General features: G+C 44.1%; 1 non-coding gene across 1 annotated transcript; it reads right to left on the bottom strand.

Moving 5' to 3' along the window:
* Nucleotides 1-24570: 24570 nt before the first annotated feature.
* On the bottom strand, nt 24571-24645 carry Trnas-cga. The gene has a single exon. It is a non-coding gene; the product is annotated as a tRNA-Ser (tRNA).
* Between the last annotated feature and the right edge of the window lie 2688 nt (nt 24646-27333).

Raw genomic sequence — 27333 nt, 5'->3', positions numbered from 1 at the left:
ATTTGCACCAAGAATAACTCCGAAAGTATGATAGGAGCTGAAGCGTTTGTATGACAAGAGTTGCATGGGACAACGGGGGCCATAATACAGCACAAGACGTTGGTTTTTTGTTGCTAGGTGGGGTCGCTGCAGAGATTTGAAGGTGAACTTTGCTTTTTTTAAATGGGATGCTATAGTTTGGTGCTTATTTTCTGATAGCGGCAATCGAGACGAATCCAATTATGTGTAACAGTAAGGTCTTGGTAGGTCAACGAAGGTCACAAAGCGGCAAGTTATAACATCTTCATAAATAATGTCGTTTACGAATCCCCTCAAGAAAAAATCCAGAGGCGTCAAATCTGGCGAACGAGCCGGCCATGCCACATGTCCTCCGCGTCCAATCCAACGATTCGGGAATTGTCTCTGCAACTCATTTGTAGCCATCAGCGAAAAATGTGCCGGACACCCATCGTGTTGATACCACATTCTGTTCCTTGTTCCTAGAGGTATTTATTCTAATAACAGATGTAATGTTTGTTGCAGGAATGTGGTGTACTTCCTAACATTAAGATTTACTTCGATGAAATAGGGGCCTATAATTCTGACCTCCGGAATCCTACACCATACATTCACCGACCACGGTTTTTGGTTGGCAACTTGTCGCAGCCAACATGGATTTTTCAATTGCTCATTAATGCATGTTATGCAAATTAACATTTCCACGGTTCATGAATGTAGCCTCGTTAGTAATTAAAATCAAATTAATAAATGTCATACCTCTGAATCTGAAGTTGAGCCCATCGACAGAATTCAGTGCGACGCATGCAATCCGTACCAGTTAATTCTTGGTGGAGACTGATGTGCTAAGCATGATATTTATGGCGATGCAGAACACGAACAACACTACTCTGGCTCATGCCAGATTCCCTTGCCATTTGACGTGAACTAACACAAGGATCTCAAACTACAGTGGCAGCAGTCCAATTTCCGTTTCCTCATTAGTAACTTCCTTTGCCAAATATGTTTCCGATGCGTTAAAGATCCAATTGTTCTAAATTTATCATAAACAGAGATTGATGTGCTAAGCATGACATTTATGGCGATGCAGAACACGAACAACACTCCTCTGGCTCATGCCAGATTCCCTTGCAATTTGACGCGAACTAACACAAGGATCTCGAACTACAGTGGCAGCAGTACCAATTTCCGTTTCCTCATTAGTAACTTCCTTTGACAAATATGTTTCCGATGCGTTAAAGATCCAATTGTTCTCAATTTATCATAAACATATTTAAATTTACGACGTGTAGGGCGAGTACGTTGAGGATATCTTTCAGCATATAAGTCTCTAGTTCTCACTGAATTTCGTTGGCATTCTCCATACGTGAGAAGCATATCGACTTGTTCTTCGAAGTAATACATAATTCACATTCGCTTGATTCGACGATACTGGTCTTACCGTTCCTATTAGTGTTGTATTGCGAAACCGTCGAACGGTGTTTACACGTCAATGGCACGTTAGAAGGATACGCCGTGTTCGGCGAATATTTACTATTTGCACGATATATGAGAGAAAATTGTCAGAGCATGTGCTTCGATAGGTGCCGAAGTGATAAGGAATACCACTCAGTCCATGATAAGAAGATTCCAGCACTTCGTTGATAATGGTTATCACTAAGAACATCTTCTGTAAATGGACGTTCATGCCACCTTTGTGACCTTCGTTGACCTTCAAAGCCCTTACTGTTACACATCATCGAATTCGTCTCGATAGCCGCTTTCAGAAAATGAGTACCAAACTATAGCATCTCATAAACAAATAAACCAAGGTTGACCGTCATATCTGAGGCGACCCCACCTAGCAGCAAAAAGCAAACGTCATATTATGGCCTCCGTTGTCCCATGCAACTTTTGTCCCACAAACTTTTCAGCTACCACCATACTTTTGGAGTTGTTCTAGGTGTTAATAGTTAGTGACACCCTATGTAATGCTCTCAGTCTACAAGTACAAGATGCAGTTGTTTTGGATCTGAAAGATGAATCAGTGTCAGTTCATATTCTTCCAGATAAGCGTATGTTTTTCATTGATTTGTTTACAAAGGCTTCAAGTAAACGTTCGCAACAAGGAGACTATCATACACGTACCACGCAAAATTAGATCATATTTTTGTCACTTACACGGGGAGTCCCAGGAGGAATAGCTAATAGTCATGTATGTGACAGCAACGATCATATGAAGCAAAAAATTTCATATGGGCATGTGCTCTATTCCGAATGGTTTACGAGATATAGCACATTCATTTTCTGTGTTACTCAATACCTCAGACCTCATCCAAGCCCGTAACCAAAAATCTAACTGCGTGAGGTGGCGAATTTCGTGGCCAGTTAATTGCACTACGACGACCAATTGAGTGATTGAGATAAGTGTGCGCCACTTGCTCCAAAACAAATATACATTAAATTTGCTCTCTCTCGGAAGCCATTCGGAATAGGCTATAGTCCACATACAGTTTTTTTGCATGAAATGAGCGTTCCTATCATGTCTCCGAATATTGAATATTCCCACTAGGGAACACTGTATGTTTGCCTCGAGGCCTAAAGAGATCTTTCTGCAAAATAATTTCAAAAGATATAAAAAATTACCCATTTCGGATTTTCACCCTCTGAATTTTTTCTTCTTTTCGCTAATAAGTATCCCGAGCCGAAATGACTGTGTATCTGTGTCTACCTGTAAAAAGAGGTATACAAAATTTCAGAATATGTAGAGTAAATAAAAATAAACACTATTTTGTGACAAAAATGTCACGGGTGCATCGTTTCCCCGCTGGAGGAAGGGGGTGGGGGGGTGGGGGGTGGGGGTGGGGAGTGGTCCATGAAGATTTTGGCGTTAGTGATGTTCAGATATGACGTTCAAACTGCCGGTGATGAATATTTTTTTAGAGGTGTTGCCGAAAATGTGGTCCGTTTACATTAATACGCAACTGTCATCTGCATGCTAATGATTGATTCAAATGATTCAAATGGCTCTGAGCACTATGGGAGTTAATATCCGAGGTCATCAGTCCTCTTGAACAGACTACTTAAACCTAACTAACCTAAGGACATCACACACATCCACGCCCGAGGCAGGATTCGAACCTGCGACCGTAGCGGTCGCACGGTTCCAGACTGTAGCGCCTAGAACCGCTCGGCCACACCGGCCGGCGCTAATGATTGTCTAACACATTCAAAACAAAAGGTTGTTCACGAATAATGGCTGCAGCTTCAGGCAAATGGGTAAGGAGCTCTTTTAGAGTGTCTGTCTCTCTTACATCGTTTCATCTCTACTCACAAAAAGAGATCCATAGAAGATCAGCAACGTCTCTAAATGATATTCGTCACACGTCAGTTTTAATGAAGTCTCTGAACGTCACTTGAGTAAGAATCTTTAGGATCCCTAGGCGGGAAAGTTCCATCTGTTAAATTTTTTTCGCTTACAAAATGTTTAGAATAAATAAAAATAAATATTCCAAAATGTAATTTAAGTAATTTTGTGCCCTACATACAGACGGTGGGCAAAAACTGTAAACAACAAAAACACATTACCACTTCTGACATATTTTGGGAGAGCCGATGGCTTTCAAAAAAGCTTCCAGACGTCTCGGAATGGATAAATGCAGGTCGTTTATGGATTTCAAGGCAGTCCTTATACCGTTCTTCCTGCAAAATAACAGCAAGTTCAAGAGTCGTTGGTGGAGATGGACACCCGAACACGCAACCTCCTCTACAAAGTAGACCACAAAGACTCAAAATGGTCACATAATCCAGTCAGAATATCCATGGTACCCATGGAATTCCACGATGTGGTTGCTAAAACCATCATCGAACCCCCGCCATGTTTCACTCTTCGGACGTAAACTTGGCCGGATGTTGGAAGCAGTTTGCAACAGGAATCATCTGGCAAAATGACTTTCTTCTATGCTCCATTCTCCAGATTTTATTGGCTTCGAAACTACGTTTTCCTGCTACGGACGTCTGCATCACTGATGAGTGGTTTTGATTTACCAGCTCAGCCGGCGGGTGTGGCCGAGCGGTTCTAGGCGCTTCAGTCTGGAACCGCGCGAACGCTACGGTCGCAGGTTCGAATCGTGCCTCGGGCATGGATGTGTGTGATGTCCTTAGGTTAGTTAGGTTTAAGTAGTTCTAAGTTCTAGGGGACTGATGACCTCAGAAGTTAAGTCCCATAGTGCTCAGAGCCTTTTTTTTTCATAGAGCTCCCTTCGTGTTGATTTGGTGTTGACGGGGTTAGCGAGAGCAACATTCAGTTCTGCAGAGACTTTTGCGGCGGTCGTCCTCTTATTTTTTGTCGCAATGCTCATCAATAGCCGTCTGTCGCGATCTCTCAACTCACGCTTTAGTCCACATTGTGACTTAGCTTTGTTGTTTTTCCACTTTTCCTGCGTGCGGTGTAAATCTTAGACATTGTGGCTATTGAAACACCAAACATTTCAGCTACCTTTGTTACGGAGGCACTCATCATATGAGCACAAACAATTCGCTCATGTTCGAATTCACTTGCCTCCGACACAACGCACTCACAACTACACGGAACACTGTTCTGACCACGGCTGACACTTGTAACGTATTGCGACCATCGCACAGATGCTGTCCGTGATCAAATACAACAGTGCAACCTGCAGCTTGACTAGCATCTACATTTATGTTTAAGCACGTATTTTTCGCGGTGTTTCCAAATTTTTTCCCTCCAGCCCTTGTATAAGCCACTGTAGAGAGCTTCCCAGTTCTGTCCAAAAGGAACATTGTTTTCGTCTGTAGCATCCCACTGAAAACGCAACCATTACCACGACAACATCTTTCTCTATAAATATACAGGTTTGGTGTAAGGAAATAACTTCGGCTTTCTTGAAGTAACTAGCTCGGCATTTACTACGAATCTTCTAGAGAAACTTTTTAACAGAAAAACTTTTGTTGATAACGTTTCAATCTTGGTTATGGATTATATTTTAATCAGCTGCCGCGGAAAATCAAATAATCTAGGAGCAGTGAAACATACAGTTGACGTATGCTTCAGCTGTACATGGCGTACAGTTATAACTACTCTCAAATAAATGTTGCACAGTAGCCCATATCTTAAGCCTGGTTATCAAGAATAACCGAAAATACTATGATCGAGACAGGAAGTTCATTAATAAGCAAGTCATGATAACGATATTATGCCGTGTCTCAAGAAGTTTAGGGAAGGGTCAGTCGTTATTGCTTAATTAGTATCTGGGACATTGTAATCGATCTTTAACACAATGAAAGATCACAGTGTGGTAATCAATGTATGCTCATCAACGATGTCATTCCTTCCCACTTTATTGACAGAAGAAATCTAGTCTTACTGTGTTGGAATGAAATAATGAATCTAATTTGAAAGAAACAGTGACGAGTGACCTACCATACTGTTCGCATGAACCTTCGTATGTGTACTACAGAACTGACGTATGGTGAGGTTAGAAGCCCTTAAAGTCTATAAGAGGCTTTCTCGGATTTTCCTGCATAGAATATTTGTGGCAGCTAGATCGGTTATCCTCTTGAAAGACGTCATTGCTGTTTAGTAATAGTTCATTTAAGATTAATACTGGTCGCTAGGAATCTTGGGAGACACCTTCAGACTTCAAGAGGAATGTTATAATTTCAATAGAATTTCAAAGAAAGCAGGTGCTGACAAGTGTGACTACTACCGAACTATCAGTTTAATTGGTCACGGTTGTAAAATACTGACACGAATTATTTAGGAATGGAGAAACTGGTAGAAGGGGACCTCGGGAAAGCTCGGTTTGGATTCCGGAGAAAAGTAAGGACAGGTGAGCAGCACTCACCCTTAAATGCTTCTTAGAAGATCAGTTTAAAAAGAGCAAACCTATGCTTATAGAATTTGTCTCTTGAGAGAATTCTTTTGATCATACTGACAATATACTCTGAAATTCTGAAGGTAAGAGGGATAAAAGGCAGGAAGCAAAAGGTTGTTTGCAACATGTACAGAAACCAGACTGCAGTAAGTCGAAGGCTATGAAAGTGAAGCAGTGATTGCGATAGGGTTGTTGCCTATCCCCGATATCATTAAATCAGTCCATTGAGCAAGCAGTACAAGAACGGTAATTAGGAGAGAGAATTTAAGTCCAGGGAGAAGAAATAAAAACGTTAAGGTTTGCCAATGCTATTGTCATTTTGTCAGAGACAGAATGCCTATGCCACTGTCATTCTGTCAGAGACAGAAGGACTTGGAAGAACAGATGAATGGGATGGACAGGGTTATAAGATGATCATCGACAAAAGTAAGACAAGTGTAATGGAATGTAGGTAATCATACAATGAAAGCTATCACGACCGGATGTTTCAGCCGCCGAGAATTCTTCCGGGTTGTATTGCCATGGTCCATGGAACTCTTCTATCCATGACGTTTCGTCCAAAGCTACACTGGACATCTTCCGAGGTGCTCCTGGTTGTGCTGAGTCTTGCTGACAGTCGGCAAAACTCAGCACAACCAGGAGCACCTCTGAAGATGTCCAACGTACCTTTGGATGAAACATCAGGAATAGAAGAGTTCCATGGACCACGGCCATACACTCCGGAAGAATTCTCGGCAGCTGAATGTAGGTAAATTGAATCAAGTGTAATGGAATGTAGGTAAATTGAATCAGGTTTACTGGAATGTAGGTAAGTTGAATCAGGTGATGCTGAATGAATTAAAGTAGTAAATGAGGCTCTTAAAGTAGCAGATGGGATTTTTAATTTGGGGAGCACAAGTACTGATAACCCAGAGTGCATATAAAATACCACTACTTATAGTGTGAAAAGTACTTGTGAAAAAACAGGACTTTAACATCTAATACAAATGTAATTGTTAGAAAGTCTTCCCAAAGATTTCCATGTGGAATGTATGAGAGTTTGCAGGGCACTCTCACTTCTGATTCGGTGTCATGCCGCTTAATGTTCTTAGGGAAGATGATCTTTATTGCTTGGTTGCTACACATGGAGACAATCTGACTTCATACATCACAATGAAATGGTGGGCAGTAGTTAACGCTTTTGCTTGCGTGCTCTGCTGAAGGAATAGTGGTAAGCTTTGCCTGTGTTCAAAGGAAGAGCGTGCCGATGTAAACGACTGCAATAAATGTGTATGGCAGCTGAGGGCCGAGGGGAGCGTTTTTTCTGAGGAACCTGGGCGAAAACATTAGCGGACTGCCGACTACCTCGGTGTCACTGTGCAGACATGTTGGATGGCGTCGGTCGGTCGGCGGCCACGTCCAGGTAGGCTGACTAGCGCCAAGGAGTCGCTGCTGCTGTGGACAGAGCATTGAAAACCGCCATGAAAGCAGAGGATGGGCCCTTACTAGGTAGGAAGCCGATGAGATGACTGTGTGTTTCTGCGAATTTCCGTGTGACAGGTCAGTGGCGCCCAGATGTCAGGCTCTGCTGCAAAACATATTTGTGAAGGCACGAGGCTTTTAGCGAGTTTATGGCCGTTCTTTGGAAAGTTCGAAATGGCCGCAACAGGGGAGATAATGATCTTTTTATTGAGGGCTGTGGTTCCTTCCAGGTCATGCTTCAGCAAAAACATGGCGCTAACGCGTGGGAGAGAGGCCATGAAGCTGAATCTTTTTTCCTTTTCTCCCAATTAATTTTTAAAGTCGCTGGTTGGTCAATTCTGTGTATGCAGAGCAAGGAGCGGTCTCCCAGCTTCGAATGCTATATTCCAGCTCGTGTTTGGCTTGTGCTAAAGTGAGAGTGGTCTAAGATGTAAATGTGCTATGCTACCGAGCTCTCGAGGAAAGCTGAAAGAAAGAGAAGAAGACACTCTTCTACTGGCACTTCACTAGTAAAGAACTGCATGCAGGTCTTTACCTAAATGGTGAGAACTGAGTCCTTTGCTAGTGTGCCACTTAGAACCTTTACCAGTCACCATCTGAACCGTCAGAGCTACTGCTTCTAGCATCACCCACACAATGAGTGATGTGTGGGTGTACTTATTTGTTTTGAGTCGGCCGTCTAAACATTTGACATATTCCGTCACGCATTGTCGTGGGATGCAGACAAATTGGTTTGGCAGACGAGCAAAAAGGTCAACCTGCACAGTGGAATCCACCGGGTTTTCAGAGGCTTATAGGGAAGTATCTGCGTTCCGAATTAGCCGAACGCGAGACTGCGTACTTACATTTTTTCGGGCGCGCGCCATTAATAACAGATTGCTGCCGTCCATGACTCCAGTCGCTGAGCGCATCGTGGTGTGTCACCTTGACCACCAAGAGGGTAAAGTATTCGCTGCTATGGCTGCTATGCTTCTCAGCACCCTGTTCTTTGGAGCCATATTTTTCTTTACAGAATAGTAGAGTATAGATGCTTGATAGTAGCGTAGTTTTTGGGCCATACCATGGATTCAAACGTATGAAATCAGGTAACGCGATTAGTTCTGGTTGGTGTCATGTGTTGATCCCCAGCTGATCACTTTGTTCACCATGGATGCATATAACTGAAAGCATTTGTCCAATTAAAAATGTTTGTGTGCCATTTATTTAGCCATTTTTTGTCTAGTTACGTTAAGAATGGAATAAGTCAATTGTTATTTAGACAACAACTCCTTCCAGTGTTCTGATTAACATTACCTTCCCATTTTTATTAAAGTCCTGATTACAGTTGAAAGTAGGTAGCTTGCATGTAAACATGTATGGAAGAGAAACATGGACGATAAGCATTTCCGACAGGTAGGTAACAGAAGCTTTTGAAATATTGTGCTACAGAACTGGGGAGAAAAGAAATTTATGGCATAACTTGACTAAAAGAAGGGATCAGTTGACAGGGCACATTCTGACACATCAAGGACTCGTCAATTTAGTGCTGGAGTGGGGGGAGGGGTAAAAATTGCAAAGAGAGACCAAAGAGGCGAGCCGGCCACGGTGGTCTAGCGGTTCTAGGCGCTCAGTCCGGAGCCGCGCGACTGCTACGGTCGCAGGTTCGAATCCTGCCTCGGGCATGGATGTCTGTGATGTCCTTAGGTTAGTTAGGTTTAAGTAGTTCTAAGTTCTAGGGGACTGATGACCATAGATGTTAAGTCCCATAGTGCTCAGAGCCATTTGAACCAAAGAGGCGAGTATATAAAATAGGTTCACATTGATGTGGATTGCAGTAATTATTGGGAGATGAAGTGTCTTGCACAGAACAGAGTAGCGTGGAGAGCTGGACTGAAGACCCCAACATCAACGACAACAACAGCAAACAGGTATCGCACAAAGCTGTCATTCGTTTCTCCCTGTGTACTATTGGTTCCCGTGTCTGCCGTACAAAGACACCCTCATTTTTAACAACTTCTTCAGGTCTGCACTGTTGATCTTGCAAGAATCAATAAATCAGGTCTTTGGGTCCCCACAACCTGCCTATTATGAAACCGGTAGTTATTTCAGCATTCCCATCAAGGCAGGACGGTCAGTATGGACTAGTTGAAACGTCCCGTGGCTGGTTGTTTGCGGCACCCGACACAGAGACCCGAAAAATCTGACTCCAGAGAGCTACTGAGCTCTGTGATACGGGGCTACAATATCAGTTCAGAGAAGCTTCAGGAATCGGTTCTTATAGAGTGGAGGGTCACTTTTTTGTGGAAACTAAATTACAGCACTTTCTTCACACTTGGCGCACATCAACATTGGTCGAATTATCTACTTGTGTCCGCTAATCGCCGATTTACTACCGTACACTTCGACAGCAGATTAAATGCGTTCACAATTTTAAACAAGCTGAGACAATGATAAGAGGGATTTGCTCTGCTCCAAGAAATCTCACATGAGATGGAGAAGTCGGTGGCGTGGTGTAATTCATTTATTCCGTTTATGTGATTTGTAAGAGTTACGATTTTTGATATGGAATGGGAGTGGTTCCACGAAATTGGTGCAATGGTAGAGATTACAGTATAGATTTATTATGGTCACCGCATGAAAGGCAAATCCTGTGCACACTGATTTACACAGTTATATTCACTTATTTATTCACTCTGCTGTACGATGTGCTGCCTAACCAAGTTACTGCTGTGGATTACTGAAAGGCAATGACATGGAGATCTTTTTCCTTAGTTGGGATGAATACTGGCAGAATCCGCCCCTGGAAGCTGAGTGGTCAGCGCGACAGACTGTCAATCCTAAGGGCCCGGGTTCGATTCCCGGCTGGGCCGGAGGTATTCTCTACTCAGGGACTGGGTGTTGTGTTGTCCTAATCATCATCATTTCATCCTCATCGACGCGCAAGTCGCCGAAGTGGCGTCAAATCGAAAGACTTGCACCAGGCGAGCGGTCTACCCTACGGGAGGCCCTCGTCACACGCCATTATTAATACTGGCAGAAATAACAGTTTTCGTAAGATCTGCATGATCTGTTACCGCCTCAGTTTGGAATGTGAGGCAGCTTACGCCTGATACAGTCTGTGGCGTCACACCGGTGCCCGCATACTGTGTGTCTGACCGGGGGCCAGGCAGCTCTATTTATACACTACGCACTCGGCCTATTCTCGTCTGAGGATCGCATCCTTGCCCTTCCCCCTGAGGAATCCTACACTGGCGGCGGCGACCTCGCCACTGAACACCCACGCTCAGGGGCCACTGACACGCCAGCACGTAGCTCCAAATCATCGATTCGCATCTCGTTTGTGATAGGATGTCGATGCTCAAAACGATGCAAACTAATGAAATATAGAAATTAGCCATCACTAGCAACAGTCCACTCAGAGTACTAGCTACTTCCTCGAAGTTTTTATTTGTATGAGGACCATTGAAATAAAAACCGGACACCCACCGTGAAGGGACCATGGAATCGTTCCATTCAAAAGTAATCACAACACGAGTTAAGACATTTATTCCACTGGGAAACGAGACAATCAATTTCTGTTTTGCCGAGCGGGATTAGCCGAGCGGTCTCAGGCACTGCAGTCATGGACTCTGCGGCTGGTCCCGGCGGAGGTTTGAGTCCTCCCTCGGGTATGGGTGCGTGTGTTTGTCCTTAGGATAATTTAGGTTAAGTAGTGTGTAAGCTTAGGGACTCATGACCTTAGCAGTTAAGTCTCATAAGATTTCACACACATTTGAAGATTTTTGAATTCCTGTTTTGTACGAAGGGCGTTCAATAAGTAGTCTAATGCAACACATTTTTTTCTCGGCCGATTTCGGTCGAAAAAGTTGCGGAATCTGTTATGGGACATAGTGAAATATTCCAGCTTCAGCCCCTATATTTTCATGAAGTTCCGATAGGTACAGATGCTAAACGTAGCCTTCAAAATGGCGTCTGTAATGGAGGTGCATTCCAAGCAGAGAGCTATCATTGAGCTTCTTTTGGCAGAAAACCAGAGACTCGCAGATATTCATAGGTGCTTGCAGAACGTCTACGGGGACCCGGCAGTAAAAAAAAAAAAAAAAAAAACACGGAGAATTGTTGGGCAATAAGCCTATCGTCATCGCAAGAAGATCGTGCAAACCTGCCCAGTCTCCCGCGTGTCGAGCGGCAGCACGCAGCAGTGACTCCTGCAATATTGGGAGGTGCGGATACTCTCATTCGTTGTGATTAATGGACCTCAATCAGACGCCTCTCTCATCGACTGGATATCTTTATTGATAATGCTGACACATTTGTTCACGAGTTACGATACTGAAGGCTGTGTGATCGCTGGTTCCTTGCTGTCTAACCGAAGACTATCTGTACGGAATTGCTTGCGAGTTACGAGGCTGAAAGTGACAATTTTTTGGCGAACATCGTCACCGACTGAAACCGGTGACTACGCACGTCTTCCTTCAGCTCGCCAAAGATGTGAAAATCACACGGTGATCGATGTGGACTGTACGGAGGATGTTCATACTTCGAACCGGAAACAAAATGGTAATCGATGGAGTGGCATCAGACCAACTCTTTAGCAAGAAAGAGTTCCAAGCCGCGCCATCAGCTAGTAATATACTGGCGATCATGTTCTGGGACTCTGAAGGGATTATTCTGTTTGAAATCCTCAATGATGGTGCAACGATCGACTCTGAAGTGTTTTGTGCTACCATCAGCGAGGTGTGGCCGCGCGGTTTGAGCCACCATGTCACGGATTGCGCGGCCCTTCCCGCCGGAGGTTCGATTCCTCCCTCGGGCATGGGTGTGTGTGCTGTTCTTAGTTTAAGTGGTGTGCACGTCTGGAGACCGATGACCTCAGCAGTTTGGTCCCTTAGGAATTCAAACAACGCGATGCTGCATACAAGTATACATACTCGAGGTCGTCACAAAACGTTATTGGACTGTTCGACCTCATCCTCCCTGCAACCCTGGACCTAGCCATGGACAGATGCACTCCGCGGGAATCAGTATGTGGATGATTGGGAGTTCATTGATGCAGCAAAACGTTGGCTCCGACGTCGATCAGTAGAGTAATGCCTTGCAGGCATACAGAACCTCCCACTAAGATGGAGTAAGGCCGTCACATTGAACGGAGAATATGTTGAAAAATATGGTTTTGTAGCCAGATGAAAGTGAAATAATAAGGTGTATTGAAATCCTGAACAGAACCAACCGTATTTTAGAAAAAAAAAATGTGTTGCATCAGTTGTTGAAAGCGTGTCGTAGAACGTGGTCAGCCGCTGACGGATCTACAGCCGCACCCGTTCTTGCACCTCCTCGCCCGACTGAAACCGGTGACTACGCACGTCTTCCTTCAGCTCGCCAAAGATGTGAAAATCACACGGTGAACGATGTGGACTGTACGGAGGATGTTGCGCTGTTTTCCAACCAAATTGCTGGAGCGTAGCTTTCGTACAATTGGCAGTGTGGAGGCGGGCATTATCGTACAACAGGATGATTCCGTCCGGCAATATTTCTGGGCGTTTTCACTTAATTGCGCGTCGCAAACCTCGCAAAGTGTCTTCCTAGCGCTGCGCAGTGATTGTGGTTCCACGCTCGAGGAACTCGACGCGCCGAGGACTCCTGCAGTCGAAGAAGAGGGTTACCATGACCTTACCGGAGGTTATATGAACAGGTTTGGATTTGTTTGGCGGGGGAGATGTGGGCTGTTGGCTTTTCCGTTTGCCCTCGGGCTGCCGGACGTAGCCGGACGTAGCCCGCCGCGACACGGCCAATCGGACGAAGGCTAGGCTTCAGCGATTTGGGTGCGAAAAACTTCGATATCCTACGTACAGCCCGGATCTTTCACCGTGTGATTTTACACCTTTTGCGACCTGAAGAAAGACATGCGTAGACGTCGGATTCAATTGGACGAGCAAACGCAAAAGTTGTGGGTCCGCAGGGCCGACCACGTTCTACGAAACAAGAATTGATCTTGTCGTCCCAGTGGAAGAAATATCTTAACATGAGTGGTGATTGTTTTTGAATGGAACCGTTTCATGTTCCTGTTGCATCGGGGTTGGGTTTTAATTTGACTCTCCCTCATATTATTGAGATTTGCTATACGTACCAAACAAATTGTTCCATATACTATTAGCACATTTGATCACGAAAAAATTATGTTAGTATGTTTAAAGGACATAGTGGCTCATAAAAGATCACGTTAACACATCGTGGTAATGAACAACATAATTAGTTCAGATTATTGAAGCAGGAAAGGGAAAAAACAGTACAAATACAATAACCGTATTGTAGAGTGATACTGTGACAACATTTTCCGGTTTTCAAAAAGTTATTAAGTACAAGAAAAGTACCTTCTCTCCTACGTGCAAACCCACGCTGCGGGTTCCAGGTGAGTACTGTTCTCGAAGTATTTGTTTAATGGGCCAGTTACGATAAAGGTCTGTGAGTAAGTGAACGTGCTATCGTCACTTTTAGGGGCACTGCCAACTAGTTGGTTTGAAAATACTCAGAAGCTTCACTCTAAACACACTGTTTAATATCTGCTCCATTTCGACTAATGGAAGAATTATACAAAGTTATCTAACAATTATAAATGAAAATGAGTTGCTATCCCGCCTTGAACACCTTTGCATCCAAAAGTTGTGAATCACTACGCTCACTTCTGAAAACGGATATTGTAATGTGTGTTAGTTACAATGAGAATGACAGCTTCGAGGGACTGAAGAAAAACTCCAGCCGGCCCAAAATGTTCAAATGTGTGTGAATTCGTAAGGGACCAAACTTCTGAGGTCATCGATCCCTAGACTTACACACTACTTAAATTAAATTATGCTAAGAATAACACACCCACCCATGCCCAAGGGAGGACTCGAACCTCCGGCGGGAGGGGCCGCGCAATCAGGGACATGGGGCCTCACACTGCGCGGCACGGTGCACAGGGTGGAACCTCCTGAGGCCTTTCCGTGTCGTATCTCAAATGTTTGCCTCAGCTACTCAGAAAATCGTGTAATTTGAACGTTGGGCGTCACTGTTCTGACCTGCACAGCAAATAAGGGATAAAATGTAAGAGGGGCTCTGACGACCTTCGGATAGTGTGACTCATCCACATTGGTGATGGACAGCGTTGTGGTGAAATCTGGTGTCAAGGTGAGATCATCAGCTCACTTTAGCCGTCACATTTTTGAGCTCTGGCCTTTTTTCTCCGGTTGTGTCGACACTTTTATGTTTGAAGCGCCTTCGCGTCCAAGGGTGACGTTGCACCGTACTGGAAGTAGATTCTATGCACCTTTGAGCGTCGCAATGGGAAATAATTACGGGGTTTCGAAAAAGTGATCTTTCACCCTTTTCTGCACTATATTTCTCTACTGTTCCACTCTCGAACAGTGCGCCTGAGAAGCGAATACTTAAATATTTCCATGAAAACTCTGATTTATTACGATGATAATTTCTCCCTGTGTAGTTGGGCGCCAGTTCTTGCACTCAGAGAAGAAGGTTGGGGACCGAAATTTCACGAAGATCCTGCCGCAACGAAGAACTACTTCGTTTTAATGATAGCTCCTCCAACTTACGTATAATGTTCGTCACACTCTCTTGGGATAACGATATGACATTCTTTTAACACTTTCGATGTCCTCCGTCAATGCTATGTGATAAGAATCCCATAACGCGCAGCAGTACCTTGATGAGGACTGTCAGGCATAGTGTAGGCAGTCTCTGTAGTAGACCAGTGGCATCTTACGGGTGTTCTGCCATAAAACGCAGTCTTTGCTTCGCTTTCCCCACAACATTATCTGTGTGATCGTTCCAGTTCGTTATTCGTAATTGTAATCCCTAAGTATTTAGTTGAATTGACAGCCTTTAGATTTGTGTGACTTCTCTTGTAACTTATATTTAGCAGATTATTTTTAGTACTCTTGTGAATAGCCTCGCAGGTTTCATTATTTAGATTCAATTTCCACTTCTCGCACCATACAGATATATTGTCTAATCATTTTCCAACTGGCTTTGGTCTTCTGAAGACTTTACTAGACAACACATGACAGCATCATCTGCAAACTGTCTACGACTGCTGCTCAGATTGTCTCATAACTCGTTTATATATATATATTAGAAACAGCAGAGGACCTAAAACACTTCCTTAGGAAACGCCAAATATCATTTCTATTTTACCCGACGACTTTCCGTCAGTTACTGCGAACTGTGACCTTTGTGATCGGCGCTCGCGGGAAAATCACTCTCCTTGGAGCCGTCCGTATATTGTCCGACGATTCAGTATTTATGGGGATTAGAGGAAGACCAACTCTTCACCTCCAGGCTGGAGAAAACATCTTTCTCTGGCGTAAACAATAACCCCGTAAAAGAGCAAATACGTGCAGTCCAGAAATGATACGTTGTAACGTGTACACTTGAGGAGAGGAAAAAGTGTCATAACTATTGAGTACACGACGAATGGGTCACAATTTGTGTCAGCTACGTCATGCAAATATCTGAGATTTTAAAAAATCGTAAAATGTAACAATAAACTGCGAATACCTGACATTAAAAATGGATGAAGTGTAACAACAAATTACTCAAGGAAAACAAATAATAGATCGGTCAATTCTGTGGTATTCGTATCAGTTTAGACTACCAGGGAGCATCTAGCGTGTTGTTAGTGCAAAGGGTGACAAGCTTGTTTCAATCGCTGCAGAGTGTAACTTTTGTACTGCAAGTTGTGAGCTACCGACCACTTGAAGGAAAATTCGCAGTGTGTCAGTTACAGCCTCTTTGAAAATGCCAAGATACGTACCTGACTGTACTTCTTGACGTAAAGCATATAAGCCTCGAAAACTATCTTCGAAGACGCATCCGTTATCTGAAAAACAGGTGCTCTTTTGTGGTGAAAGTGCAACAGGTGTGAAAGTTACTAACTCTTTCCCGCGCTACTTGTTGGAGCTAATGACTCTGCGTTCACGGAGGGCTAGGTAATTTTATAATTAACGCCTGCTAAATGACGTTTTCCGAGACGGCGCAATTACATTTCACGGTTGACAGGGATCGTTAATCTTGTCTATAGCCGACGCAACCTGTTTCGCTTCGGCATTTTGCCGGAGTGCCTCGCCGACCCCTGTACGTATGTGTCAGAGCGACAAGCAAACGCTTTCTGGAAAACTAGTCGGCAGTAAATGTATATTTCATGTCATGTACCACCCTCCTCACTTTCTGCCGCTCAGTAGCCCCCATTTTCAGGCCATCATAACGCACATAGAGAGTCTATTCACTGTGTCTTTATTTTAGAATCCTTTTCATTTGCTTTTTTTCATTTAATAAGCGCTTCATTCGACTCTCATTACCACGTCGTGATTTACCAGTTCTCCCAAATGTGACTGTACTTCTCACTCTCTTTCCATGTCGTGTTAGGGATATTACGATAAAATGTGTATAGGGCGACAAAACGAATTCTGATACAAGAGCATGAGATGTACTACAGCAAATATTGCCGAACAAACTGATCCGTCTTCGTTTCTGCTTTCTTTGGAATGCTTTCTGTTGCGCCGCCAGCGATAGAGTGTCACTAACCTACGGGACTGTCAGTCTGTCAGATTTTTTTAAAATCTACCACAATCTTTAAGTGAACGTTTGAAACAGACAATAGATGAAATCATCAAGAACCGGACAAGTGTTAATAGGACTCACACTCTGAGAGTTCCGAATAAATTTAATTACGTGCACTCATATTCAGAAAAAAAAACAGAAAACCTTGAATGACTAGAGGTAGGACGTTTACATTCACAGGACATGTACATTAGTACGTTCTACAGAAATGATCAGCATTTCAGCCGACTCAGTTCAGCATCTGTCCTGTTGCTTAGTAGGCCCTGATAGTTTATTCCGTGCGTGATGGCAACAACGCATATAAGGCGCAGATGGCGTCGTGTGATATAACCATCCATCTTGCATTCATCTGGTTCCAAAGTTCATCTGCGGTGGTTGGCATTGAGTCACCGCGCTGTGCAGGTCAGAACCGTGACGCCCAACGTTCAAATTACGCGATTTTCCGTCGTTTCACCATGTCCCACACATTTTCAATTGGCGACAAGTCTCGGTGACCTTGCGGATCAGGGCAAAATGGGGTCGCAGGGTGTCATTACGTAGGTCACACTGGTCACAGTGCTATTTACACATGCTGTGATTTATGGTCGTATCCAATAGCATCCCACACGATAAGTCCTTGAGTTGGCGCTGTACGTCCTGTATCCGTACTAAAACACTATCTGATGCCATTCCTGCCCCAAGTGACATCGTTCCATACGCCATTTACGTCTAGCACGTTTCTGCGCATTCGTCAAAGCTAGGCAGGGAAGTGTACGACGCGCTTCTGACTCATGCCGTAATAAACGGCGACGGGCTGTCACCCCTTGAGACTATACGATGTGTTATACTGTCCCACTATGCGCCAGAGCCTAGGAGGACGCAGATCTGTCCTGCAATGCCATTCGGATGTGTCCATCTTCCTGGGGGATGGTCTGGGTGATGCCACCTGACCCATCTCGTCCTGTTCTACGGCCTTTCGTGAAGTATTCTGCACTCACCCATTGCACAGCCGAAACACTTCGTCCCAGGTGTTTCCCGATTGGAAGCATCACAGTCTCTCATGACAATAATGCGTCCTCCTTCAAACTCACTGATTTAACGATACGATTCGTTGATACGTCTGCGAGGCATCCTGCACGTCTGCTCAAGTCACACTGATCCATTACCGTTGCTTCATAGCGACAATGATAGCCTCAGGTACAGTTTACCGGTAGGCGGTGTTGCACCACGATATCAATGTTGACTTTGAACCTACGGGCCGACTTGGTTCAAATGCTAATCGTTTCTGCAGAACATACTAATGTACATATCCTGTGAATATGGACGTCCAACATCTAGTCGTTCAAGGTGTTCTGTTTTTTTTCTGAACATGAGTGTATACTAGCGAGTATCAAAATATGTGACATAAACGGCCGGATCTTTTGACTACATTGGTTCCGTTTATTCGACTGAGGTACGGAACCCTAAAAATGGAGAAAATCCTGAAAGGAAATGAAAATCTCATGTCAAAGTGAAAAATTTGAGGAATCTGAACTTGATCTAAATATTTAATAAATAATATTTGAAAAAGTATTTTATGATGTGTCCACCACTGCACCTGTTTTTTTCGAATAAGCCACAGAGGGTCACAACATATTTTTCAGTGACGAACGTATTGTTGTCTCTTGAGCACTGAATTCATTACTGTATTCTCGCATCAGTTCTACAAGGTAAAACCAAATTGCCCGCAACATTTTAGTGGTCGTTCGTGGGTACTTTTTGACTGCTTTGGTGCAAGGGTCCCGCGGTCGCCAGTGGTTCGTTATAGGCTAATAATGCAATTATGATTTATTCGGTTTGTTACCCCAATTATCTTTGTTTCCCTGGGAATGCCACACCACAGTGAAAATGCCTGTAAGCAGTCAGCAAAACGTATAAAACAAAACACTCAAGGATCCGGTTTCCTACGTACCGATGCAGTAGTAGTGTCGTTCAGTAGCCGTCACTGCAAGAAGCACACAGCGTAGCGTCGTTGTACCGTTGCATTCATTCAGTACCATTACACGACTTACATACTAGCCAACTCTTTCTCAGCAGATCTATCAATACTGGTCTGTACCAATTTCCAGAAAAACAAACTCTTAAAAGAGCCGAGCAGCACTGAATGCAGGCTTGAGGGTGAGGAGTAAAGTACGCATTGACGTTGTGTAAAACAGTTACCGTGAGTGAATAGAACTAGTTCACTTGCGAACAGCGTATTTTCACTGGCGTGCCCATATTTTCATTGTAATCAAGAGACAAAGATAAATTACTCTGTAACAAGTCACCGGAGACCTTGGTTCCCTTTCGGTAAACTACTGAAAAAAATATCACTGAAGAACCTCCGGAATTTTGTCGGGAGTTTTCAGATTCACACTGTACTTGTGTTAGCGTCATAGTAAACGCAGGATTTCAACAGACAATAGAAAGGGTGAACCGAAAATATCCGTGGAACACTGAGATATAGCGAAGTATAAGAAAATTATAACATCTGATGGTTATCTAACGCGATTTATTTTACAAATTGTCTTCAGATCTTTCACTATGCTACACGAAGATGCGAACCAATAGATACACACGCTGATTAGATCTGCTGAAGTAGTGGAACATCTGAAGATGATTTGTAATATAAATCGAAACTGGTAATCGGCAATATCTGTACTAGTGATCCCGACGGATAATAACTATTCTTTGTTTTCCTTCAATATCCGTCACAGTTGCGAAAACGGCCATTTCTTTTTGGTGACTGGTTTTGGACAATCATCTCTATTTTCACACGTTTGCTGCGTTCGATTGGAAAGTATTCACATTGTATACTCATACGAAGTTCATCGTTTTGTGTCTCTGTAATGGTTAATGGTGAGGAATAACGCATATTTCATTACTCACATGTATACAGGAGGGAACTGTGTGATTACACTTACGTCTAAGGCCCTAGTTGATAGCGAACTTTATTGTCCGAAACTAGTCATAAAAAAGAAATAGCTATTATCGCATAGTGACAGATATCCAAAGAAAATAGATTTCAATCTTCAAGTTGCTGGTTCTATTCTCCATCGGTATGTTGGAACTAAATAAATAACTATTCTGCTGGAACAAGGAATGTCCACTGTTTCCTCGCTGACACAAAAATGTTTGTCATTATGTATGAAAAGAGGCACATGGATATGAGGCGGAATAGTTACATTATTTCTTCCCCATTTACTGTAGATAGACGAGTTCTTACAAAAAAGATGAGAGATAGCTTGCATTTATAACGAACCTGTTGTTATGGCGTGTTGTTGACGTATTTTTTCCGGCCTGAAACAATGTTCTTACTCGGCATTCAAATTGCTCGGCTAACTCAGTGGTGGCGGATGAGCAGTTTAATATAAACACATTTTTGTGCCCCGCCAGAAAACGTTTTGTGCAAGTTGTGACACTAAACAACTGTGAGTGACGCAACAAATTCATGAACTTATCAAAGAGTCACCTTCGAATTAAGGTGAAAGTGAGTCCACGATTTTTTTATTTGTTTCTTTCATAACACAAAACATTTTCGCATGACGTTGGCAGTGAAGCTACTTGTTAGAATCTTCGTCGTACTTTACCTTCTGGCGGAGGTCTGTAGTGATCTGGTCCCCCCCAGCTGGTGCCATTCGTGAGACTAATCACAGTCGCACACAGTTCATTGCTGAAAAACACGCGCGCGCTATAATCCTGTTGCGAATAATTCCTTAGTCTTTTTTGTCAACACATGCGTTTTTTGTGCAGTAACACCTTCGTGAGGGCATGTATTTCATCCACCTCAGTCTAACGTGATGGGACAAGGAACTTTCAAATGCCCTTATCCTGGATTTTATGAGCGAAAGTTACACACGACCCACAGACACTGAAAGCAGCGTGACAATCCCTCGGCTCGTAGCCAGCATCCTACGACAGGATAACACCGTGAGGTCACAGTGTGTCCTTGATACGACCAAAGTAAAATGCACGGCTCGCATGTGTAATAAATTACACAATTTACTCAACGATCACGCAGATGTGTTTTACGTAGTCCATCCAGTCTTACGAAGACACGTGATGCTTGCAGTGTCCTATTAAACGACTGAAATTTTTTCTGTTATAATGAATATCCATTTTGCGGAAATTACTGTATACGTTTCGCAATATTTTTCTGTTTCGCATCATACTTTAGTATGCACCAAAGGGAAGCGAAGGCGGTAAATTATAATTGGGTGTAAAATTAAATAAATCGTTAATTATCAATATTCTTACTTTTAGGATGGATCTGGAATACAACAGCTGTCCACTTGAACAGAAATGTAAATTCCTATTAGTTCCATGAAAAAATGTCTCCACTGTAATATTACAGAAAAAGCTTTAACAGTACAATATTTTTACAGCAAAACACTATGTCCCTAAGCACAAACCTTTTTCTGTATTAGCAACCAGTATGGCGTTTATGTAGTAAGTAATTAAAGTTATTATATTATACCATATTCCATATTAGCACTAATAACATTGTGTACCGTGTGCACAGATGGTCAACAAGAACCCTAACATAAAAGCAGAATAAACTAACAGTCACGATGTGTTTCAAAATTTTTAGCACATCATTTTTAGCACATCATTTTTAGCACTATCATTGTCACTAGGAATCCACTAGCCAAGCAGAAAAATTTCACTTTTATTGTAATTTGCATGTGGTGACGCTTCTCACTTAAGAGGAACGATTCAAATTACTTCTCCCAGTTTTACCTTCTTCATAAAATTTAGTTTGTCTGTCGTTATGCTTACAAAGTTTGATGATTATGCCCACTGTCGAGTTTCCCCATCCTTACCCAACTAATTAGTTTTCCCTCACTAATCACTTCTCTGTTTAGCCTATAAATATTATTTTGTGTGATGTACGATTTATCCGTTCTCTCTCTCACCCATATAAAGTACATGTTCGTGCTGAAGAAGAACATCACCTTATTATCGAAGAAAGGGGAGTGCACGGAGCACAGAGATAACAGCCTGTGCATTGTAGCAAACACTGCTTGCTTTATCCTGCAGAGAACCACGAAATATGACAGAGATTGGTATCTGATGATCTCCCCACCCCCAAATGGTTCAAATGGTTCTGAGCACTATGGGACTTAACATCTATGGTCATCAGTCCCCTAGAACTTAGAACTACTTAAACCTAACTAACCTAAGGACAGCACACAACACCCAGTCATCACGTCCCCACCCCCACTCCACACCACAAAGCCTGAGTGAAGCCTATGTCTCGTTGGCCAATACACTCCGGAACAGGCCGCTGACCCTGTCCACACTGTACACGAGAATATAAAGCGCTCGCATGCAGACACAGCCAACTCTTATCACTGACGACAAGAGAGCACCATTCCATTCTCGAGCTGACTGCTTCAGGATAGCAGAGTAGCCGTGCTTGGCGATGTCGTGGTGTCAGTGGTTGCCTGGCCAGAGCCACAGGTGATCTTGGCCTGCTGCAAGCAGACGATACCCATTCGGCCATGGCGACACAACAGACCCGACATGTGCGCTGGATGATCTTCGGCCGGCCACCACTGCTCGCACTCTGCGTCGATCTTGTACGTCTGGACTACGAGAACGTCCAAAGCCTGGACTACGAGTGTGGGGTTGTGCCACAGACCACTCATGAAAGCAGTAACACACCATCGATACACTGACCCCAAGATGTGCTGCAAACCGTCGATACGTCCATCCAGCTTCCTGCAGGACCACAAAGGCTGAAGTTGTTCAGCAGAAGCGCGTACTCGTCGGCAGGGCTTGGTTCTACCATAGACTAAATGTTACAAACACTGTCCACTTCTAAAACAGAGCAGTTACCGGGTGCCCGCAAAGTCAAACCACAGGCCGCACAGACAGGTCGCCTGTTTGCCGTCTGAACGTCGATGACTGTTACAAATAGATCACTAACACTACAACCTCTCAGAATGCTCATACACACATCAAAAAAAGTTTTGCATCACCCCGGTTCCCAGAATTCCTGAAGATAGACGTTAACTGTGGAGCTGCATCACAGCCCTTTGACTGTTCAGAGATGTCACTAAACCCGCCCAAAGATGTAAACAAACATGGATGAGCAGCGCCTATAAGACGGAGGGGGTCCGACAGACGATCAGTTCCAGTCATTCCACAAGAAAGGAGGTACACGGCTCGTGCTGTCTGTAGTTCAAAAATGCCCCGACGGTCAATACTGCGGTTCGATCGCGTCCGAGTTTGTTACTTTGTGCCATGAAGGGCTCTCAACAAGGGAAATGTCCAACCACCTCGGAGTGAACCAAAGCGTTGTTTCTCGGACATGGCGGAGATACAGAGAGAGAGGGACTGTCGATGACATGCCTCGCTCAGGCCGCCCATGGGCTACTACTGCAGTGGATGACCGCTACCTACGGATTATGAGTCGCAGGAACCCTGACAGCAACGCTACCATGTTGATTAATGCTTTTCGTGCAGCCACAGGACGTCGTGTTACGACTCATACTGAGCACAATTGCCTACATTATGCGCAACTTCACAACCGACGTCCATGGCGAGGTCCATCTTTGCAACTAAGCCACCATGCAGCGCGATATAGATGGGCCCAACAACATGCCGAATGGACCGCTCAGGACTGACATCACGTTCTCTTCACCGATGAGCGTCACATAAGTCTTCAACCAGACAATCGTCGGAGACGTGTTTGGAGGCAACCCGGTCACGCTGAACGCCTTAGACATACTGCCCAGCGAGTGCAGCAAGGTAGAGGTTCCCTGATGTTTTGGGGTGGCATTATGTGTGGCCGACGTACGCCGCTGGTGGTCATAGAAGGGGCCTTAACGGCTGCACGATACGTTAATGCCATCTCCCGACAGATAGTGCAACCATATCGGCGGCATACTGGCGAGGCATTCGTCTTCATGGACTACAATTCGATCCCCATCGTGCGCATCTTGTGAATAACTTGCTTCAGAATAACGACATCGCTCGACTAGAGTGGCCAGCATGTTCTCCAGACATGAACCCTATCGAACATGCCGGGGTAGATTGAAAAGGGCTGTTTATGGACGACGCGACCCACCAGACACTCTGAGGGGTCGACGCCGAATCGCCGTTGAGGAGTGGGACAATATGGACAAACAGTGCCTTGATGAACTCGTAGATACTATGCCACGACGAATTCAGGCATGCATCGATGCAAGAGGACGTGCTGCTGGATATTAGAGATACCGGTGTGTACAGCAATCTGGACCACCACCTCCGAAAGGTCTCGCTGTGTGGTGGTACAACATACAATGTGTGGTTTTAATGAGCAATAAAAAGGGCGGAAATGATGTTTATGTTGCCAGAATGATATTTTCACTCTGCAGCGGAGTGTGCGCTGATATGAAACTTCCTGGCAGATTAAAACTGTATGCCCGACCGAGACTCGAACTCGGGACCTTTGCCTTTCGCGGCCAAGTGCTCTACCAACTGATCTACCGAAGCACGACTCACGCCCGGTACTCACAGCTTTACTTCTGCCAGTACCTCGTCTCCTACCTTCCAAACTTTACAGAAGCTCTCCTGCGAACCTTGCAGAACTAGCACTCCTGAAAGAAAGGATATTGCGGAGACATGGCTTAGCCACAGCCTGGCAGATTAAAACTGTGTGCCCGACCGAGACTCGAACTCGGGACCTTTGCCTTTCGCGGGCAAGTGCTCTACCAACTGAGCCACCGAAGCACGACTCACGCCCGGCACTCACAGCTTTACTTCTGCCAGTACCTCGTCTCCTACCTTCCAAACTTTACAGAAGCTCTCCTGTGAATCTTGCAGAACTAGCACTCCTGAAAGAAAGGATATTGCGGAGACATGGCTTAGCCACAGCCTGGGGGATGTTTCCAGAATGAAATTTTCACTCTGCAGCGGAGTGTGCGCTGATATGAAACTTCCTGGCAGATTAAAACTGTGTGCCCGACCGAGACTCGAACTCGGGACCTTTGCCTTTCACGGGCAAGTGCTCTACCAACGAGCTACCGAAGCACGACTCACGCCCGGTACTCACAGCTTTACTTCTGCCAGTACCTCGTCTCCTACCTTCCAAACTTTACAGAAGCTCTCCTGCGAACCTTGCAGAACTAGCACTCCTGAAAGAAAGGATATTGCGGAGACATGGCTTGGCCACAGCCTGGGGGATGTTTCCAGAATGAGAAGTCATGTCTCCGCAATATCCTTTCTTTCAGGAGTGCTAGTTCTGCAAGGTTCGCAGGAGAGCTTCTGTAAAGTTTGGAAGGTAGGAGACGAGGTACTGGCAGAAGTAAAGCTGTGAGTACCGGGCGTGAGTCGTGCTTCGGTAGCTCAGTTGGTAGAGCACTTGCCCGCGAAAGGCAAAGGTCCCGAGTTCGAGTCTCGGTCGGGCACACAGTTTTAATCTGCCAGGAAGTTTCATGTTTATGTTGATCTCTATTCCAATTTTCTGTACAGGTTCCGGGACTCTCGGAACCGAGGTGATGCAAAACATTTTTTGATGTGTATATTATACCCTGGTGCCACTAAACACAGTCCTTGAGGGTGCTGCATTTTCTTTTGGCAGTGTAGTTCATACCATACGAAACGCCCTTCCCCACCTGCAAAATAGGCTATGGTGGTATTATTCTGCAGAGAAGCATAAAACACAGAAACAGGTTGAAGTACCTAAAGATGATTTTGTGACAGACTAGCGACACCATAACTAGTCTCAAATTGAGCAAAATACCACGATGCATGGTTTTCCAGCGACTAAACTTAAGTGGGGTGCTAGTGACATACAATGTTGTGACCACCTGCTTAATAGTTTCTTTGTCCGTCTGTGGAACGAAATACATCACTGTTTTGCGTATCAGGAGTCCGACTGTTCGTTGGTAGGTTTGTGGAGGTATGTGGCATTGAATGTCTACGAACAGGTTACGTAATTCGCGTAAATAACGGGCCGCTGATTTGCATACGCTGTGATCACGTCTGATTGTGACCCACATGGGTTCTATAGGATTTACATTCGGCGAATCTGCTCACCGGGACATCAATGTGAGTTCGCTATAACGATCCTCAAACCACTTTAGCGCGTTTCTGACTCCGAGATGGAGAGTTATACTGCTGGAAGATGGCATCGCCGTTGGGGGAGACATCAAGCATGGACGGCCGCAGATGGTTCACAGACGTAAGCGTGTCTTCTATATTCCTAACATAGGTTCTTTGGAAGTACGGGAGAATGTCTCCCATAGTATAATACTACTCCCACCAACTTTCGTCCGTGGCACGCTGCACGATTCGAGCCGCCGTTCACTTCCATAACGGCGTCTGCGGAGATGACCATCGAACAAGTGTAGCAAAAATGTATTTTAACCGAAGAGCGGCCACATTTCCACCGATAGGCGGTCGAATCCCGATGACTCCATGCCCACTTCAGTCGCAATTGACGATGCCGCTGGGTCAACGTTCTGTGAAGAGTCGTGGACACCCAACTATTTAGCGCCTAGTGGTAGTTTCACTGTCCTAACTCTTTCCGTGGCTGCTCACGACAGGAGCACTTGAACGTTCAACCATCTTCGCCGTTTTCGAGATACTCACTCACAGGCTCTGCGTGACAATAATCTGCTCTTTGTGAAAGTCGCGTACCTCAACGTATTTCCACATTTGCAGCCCATATCTTCGCTAGTGTGATTCTTCGTCCATGTCTGCTCCGCTAACGTATTTTTGTTACCGCGTCACATCCAACTTCGCGAAGGGCAGCCGTCGTAATGTTCTGGCTTATCAGTATATACATTTGATTCGCCACATTGATTATATTTTATATTGTTAAAAGAGGACAGGGTGCATTTTGTTGATTTGAGTTCTGCTTTGCGCACAGAAATGTATTAAGATGTTGATTATTGTCTGAAATAGTAATTAAATTACTACATAGTTGATTTTTGCCTGACAGAAGGTGGTTCCACCATTTTTTTTGTGCTTTAGCAGCCAGTTATACATTCCTTATTTATGTTTTTAGGTTTGCTTGATACTGCATTTTAAGAGCATGTTCTGGAACATGATTAAATACGCGATCTTCAGTACACTGTATGTAGGTATGACTGACAGTATAAGTACGAATGACAGTTATTGCATTCCTTTTTTTTATAATTCTATTCTAATTTAATTGAATTTTATACAAATTTTTAAACAGCGTGTTAATAACGAAACTGTTAAGGGTTAAGTCATTAAGCATCATAATTATTATTATAACCATCATTATAATTCTCGTCTCTGTCACAATCAAACCATAAATCTCCAAGATGTGAAAGTGGAAAGCACCAGTTCTAGAATTACACGAATATCGTGCATTTAATAACATACAAATAAAATTTTTGTCGATAGGTGAAAGCATATAAAAGAGTTATATTTTACAAACGGAAGTTGA

Source organism: Schistocerca piceifrons, chromosome 3, assembly GCF_021461385.2.
Source record: "Schistocerca piceifrons isolate TAMUIC-IGC-003096 chromosome 3, iqSchPice1.1, whole genome shotgun sequence".
NCBI classification, from domain to species: Eukaryota; Metazoa; Arthropoda; class Insecta; order Orthoptera; family Acrididae; genus Schistocerca; species Schistocerca piceifrons.
This window is presented reverse-complemented; position numbering and strand designations above follow the sequence as displayed.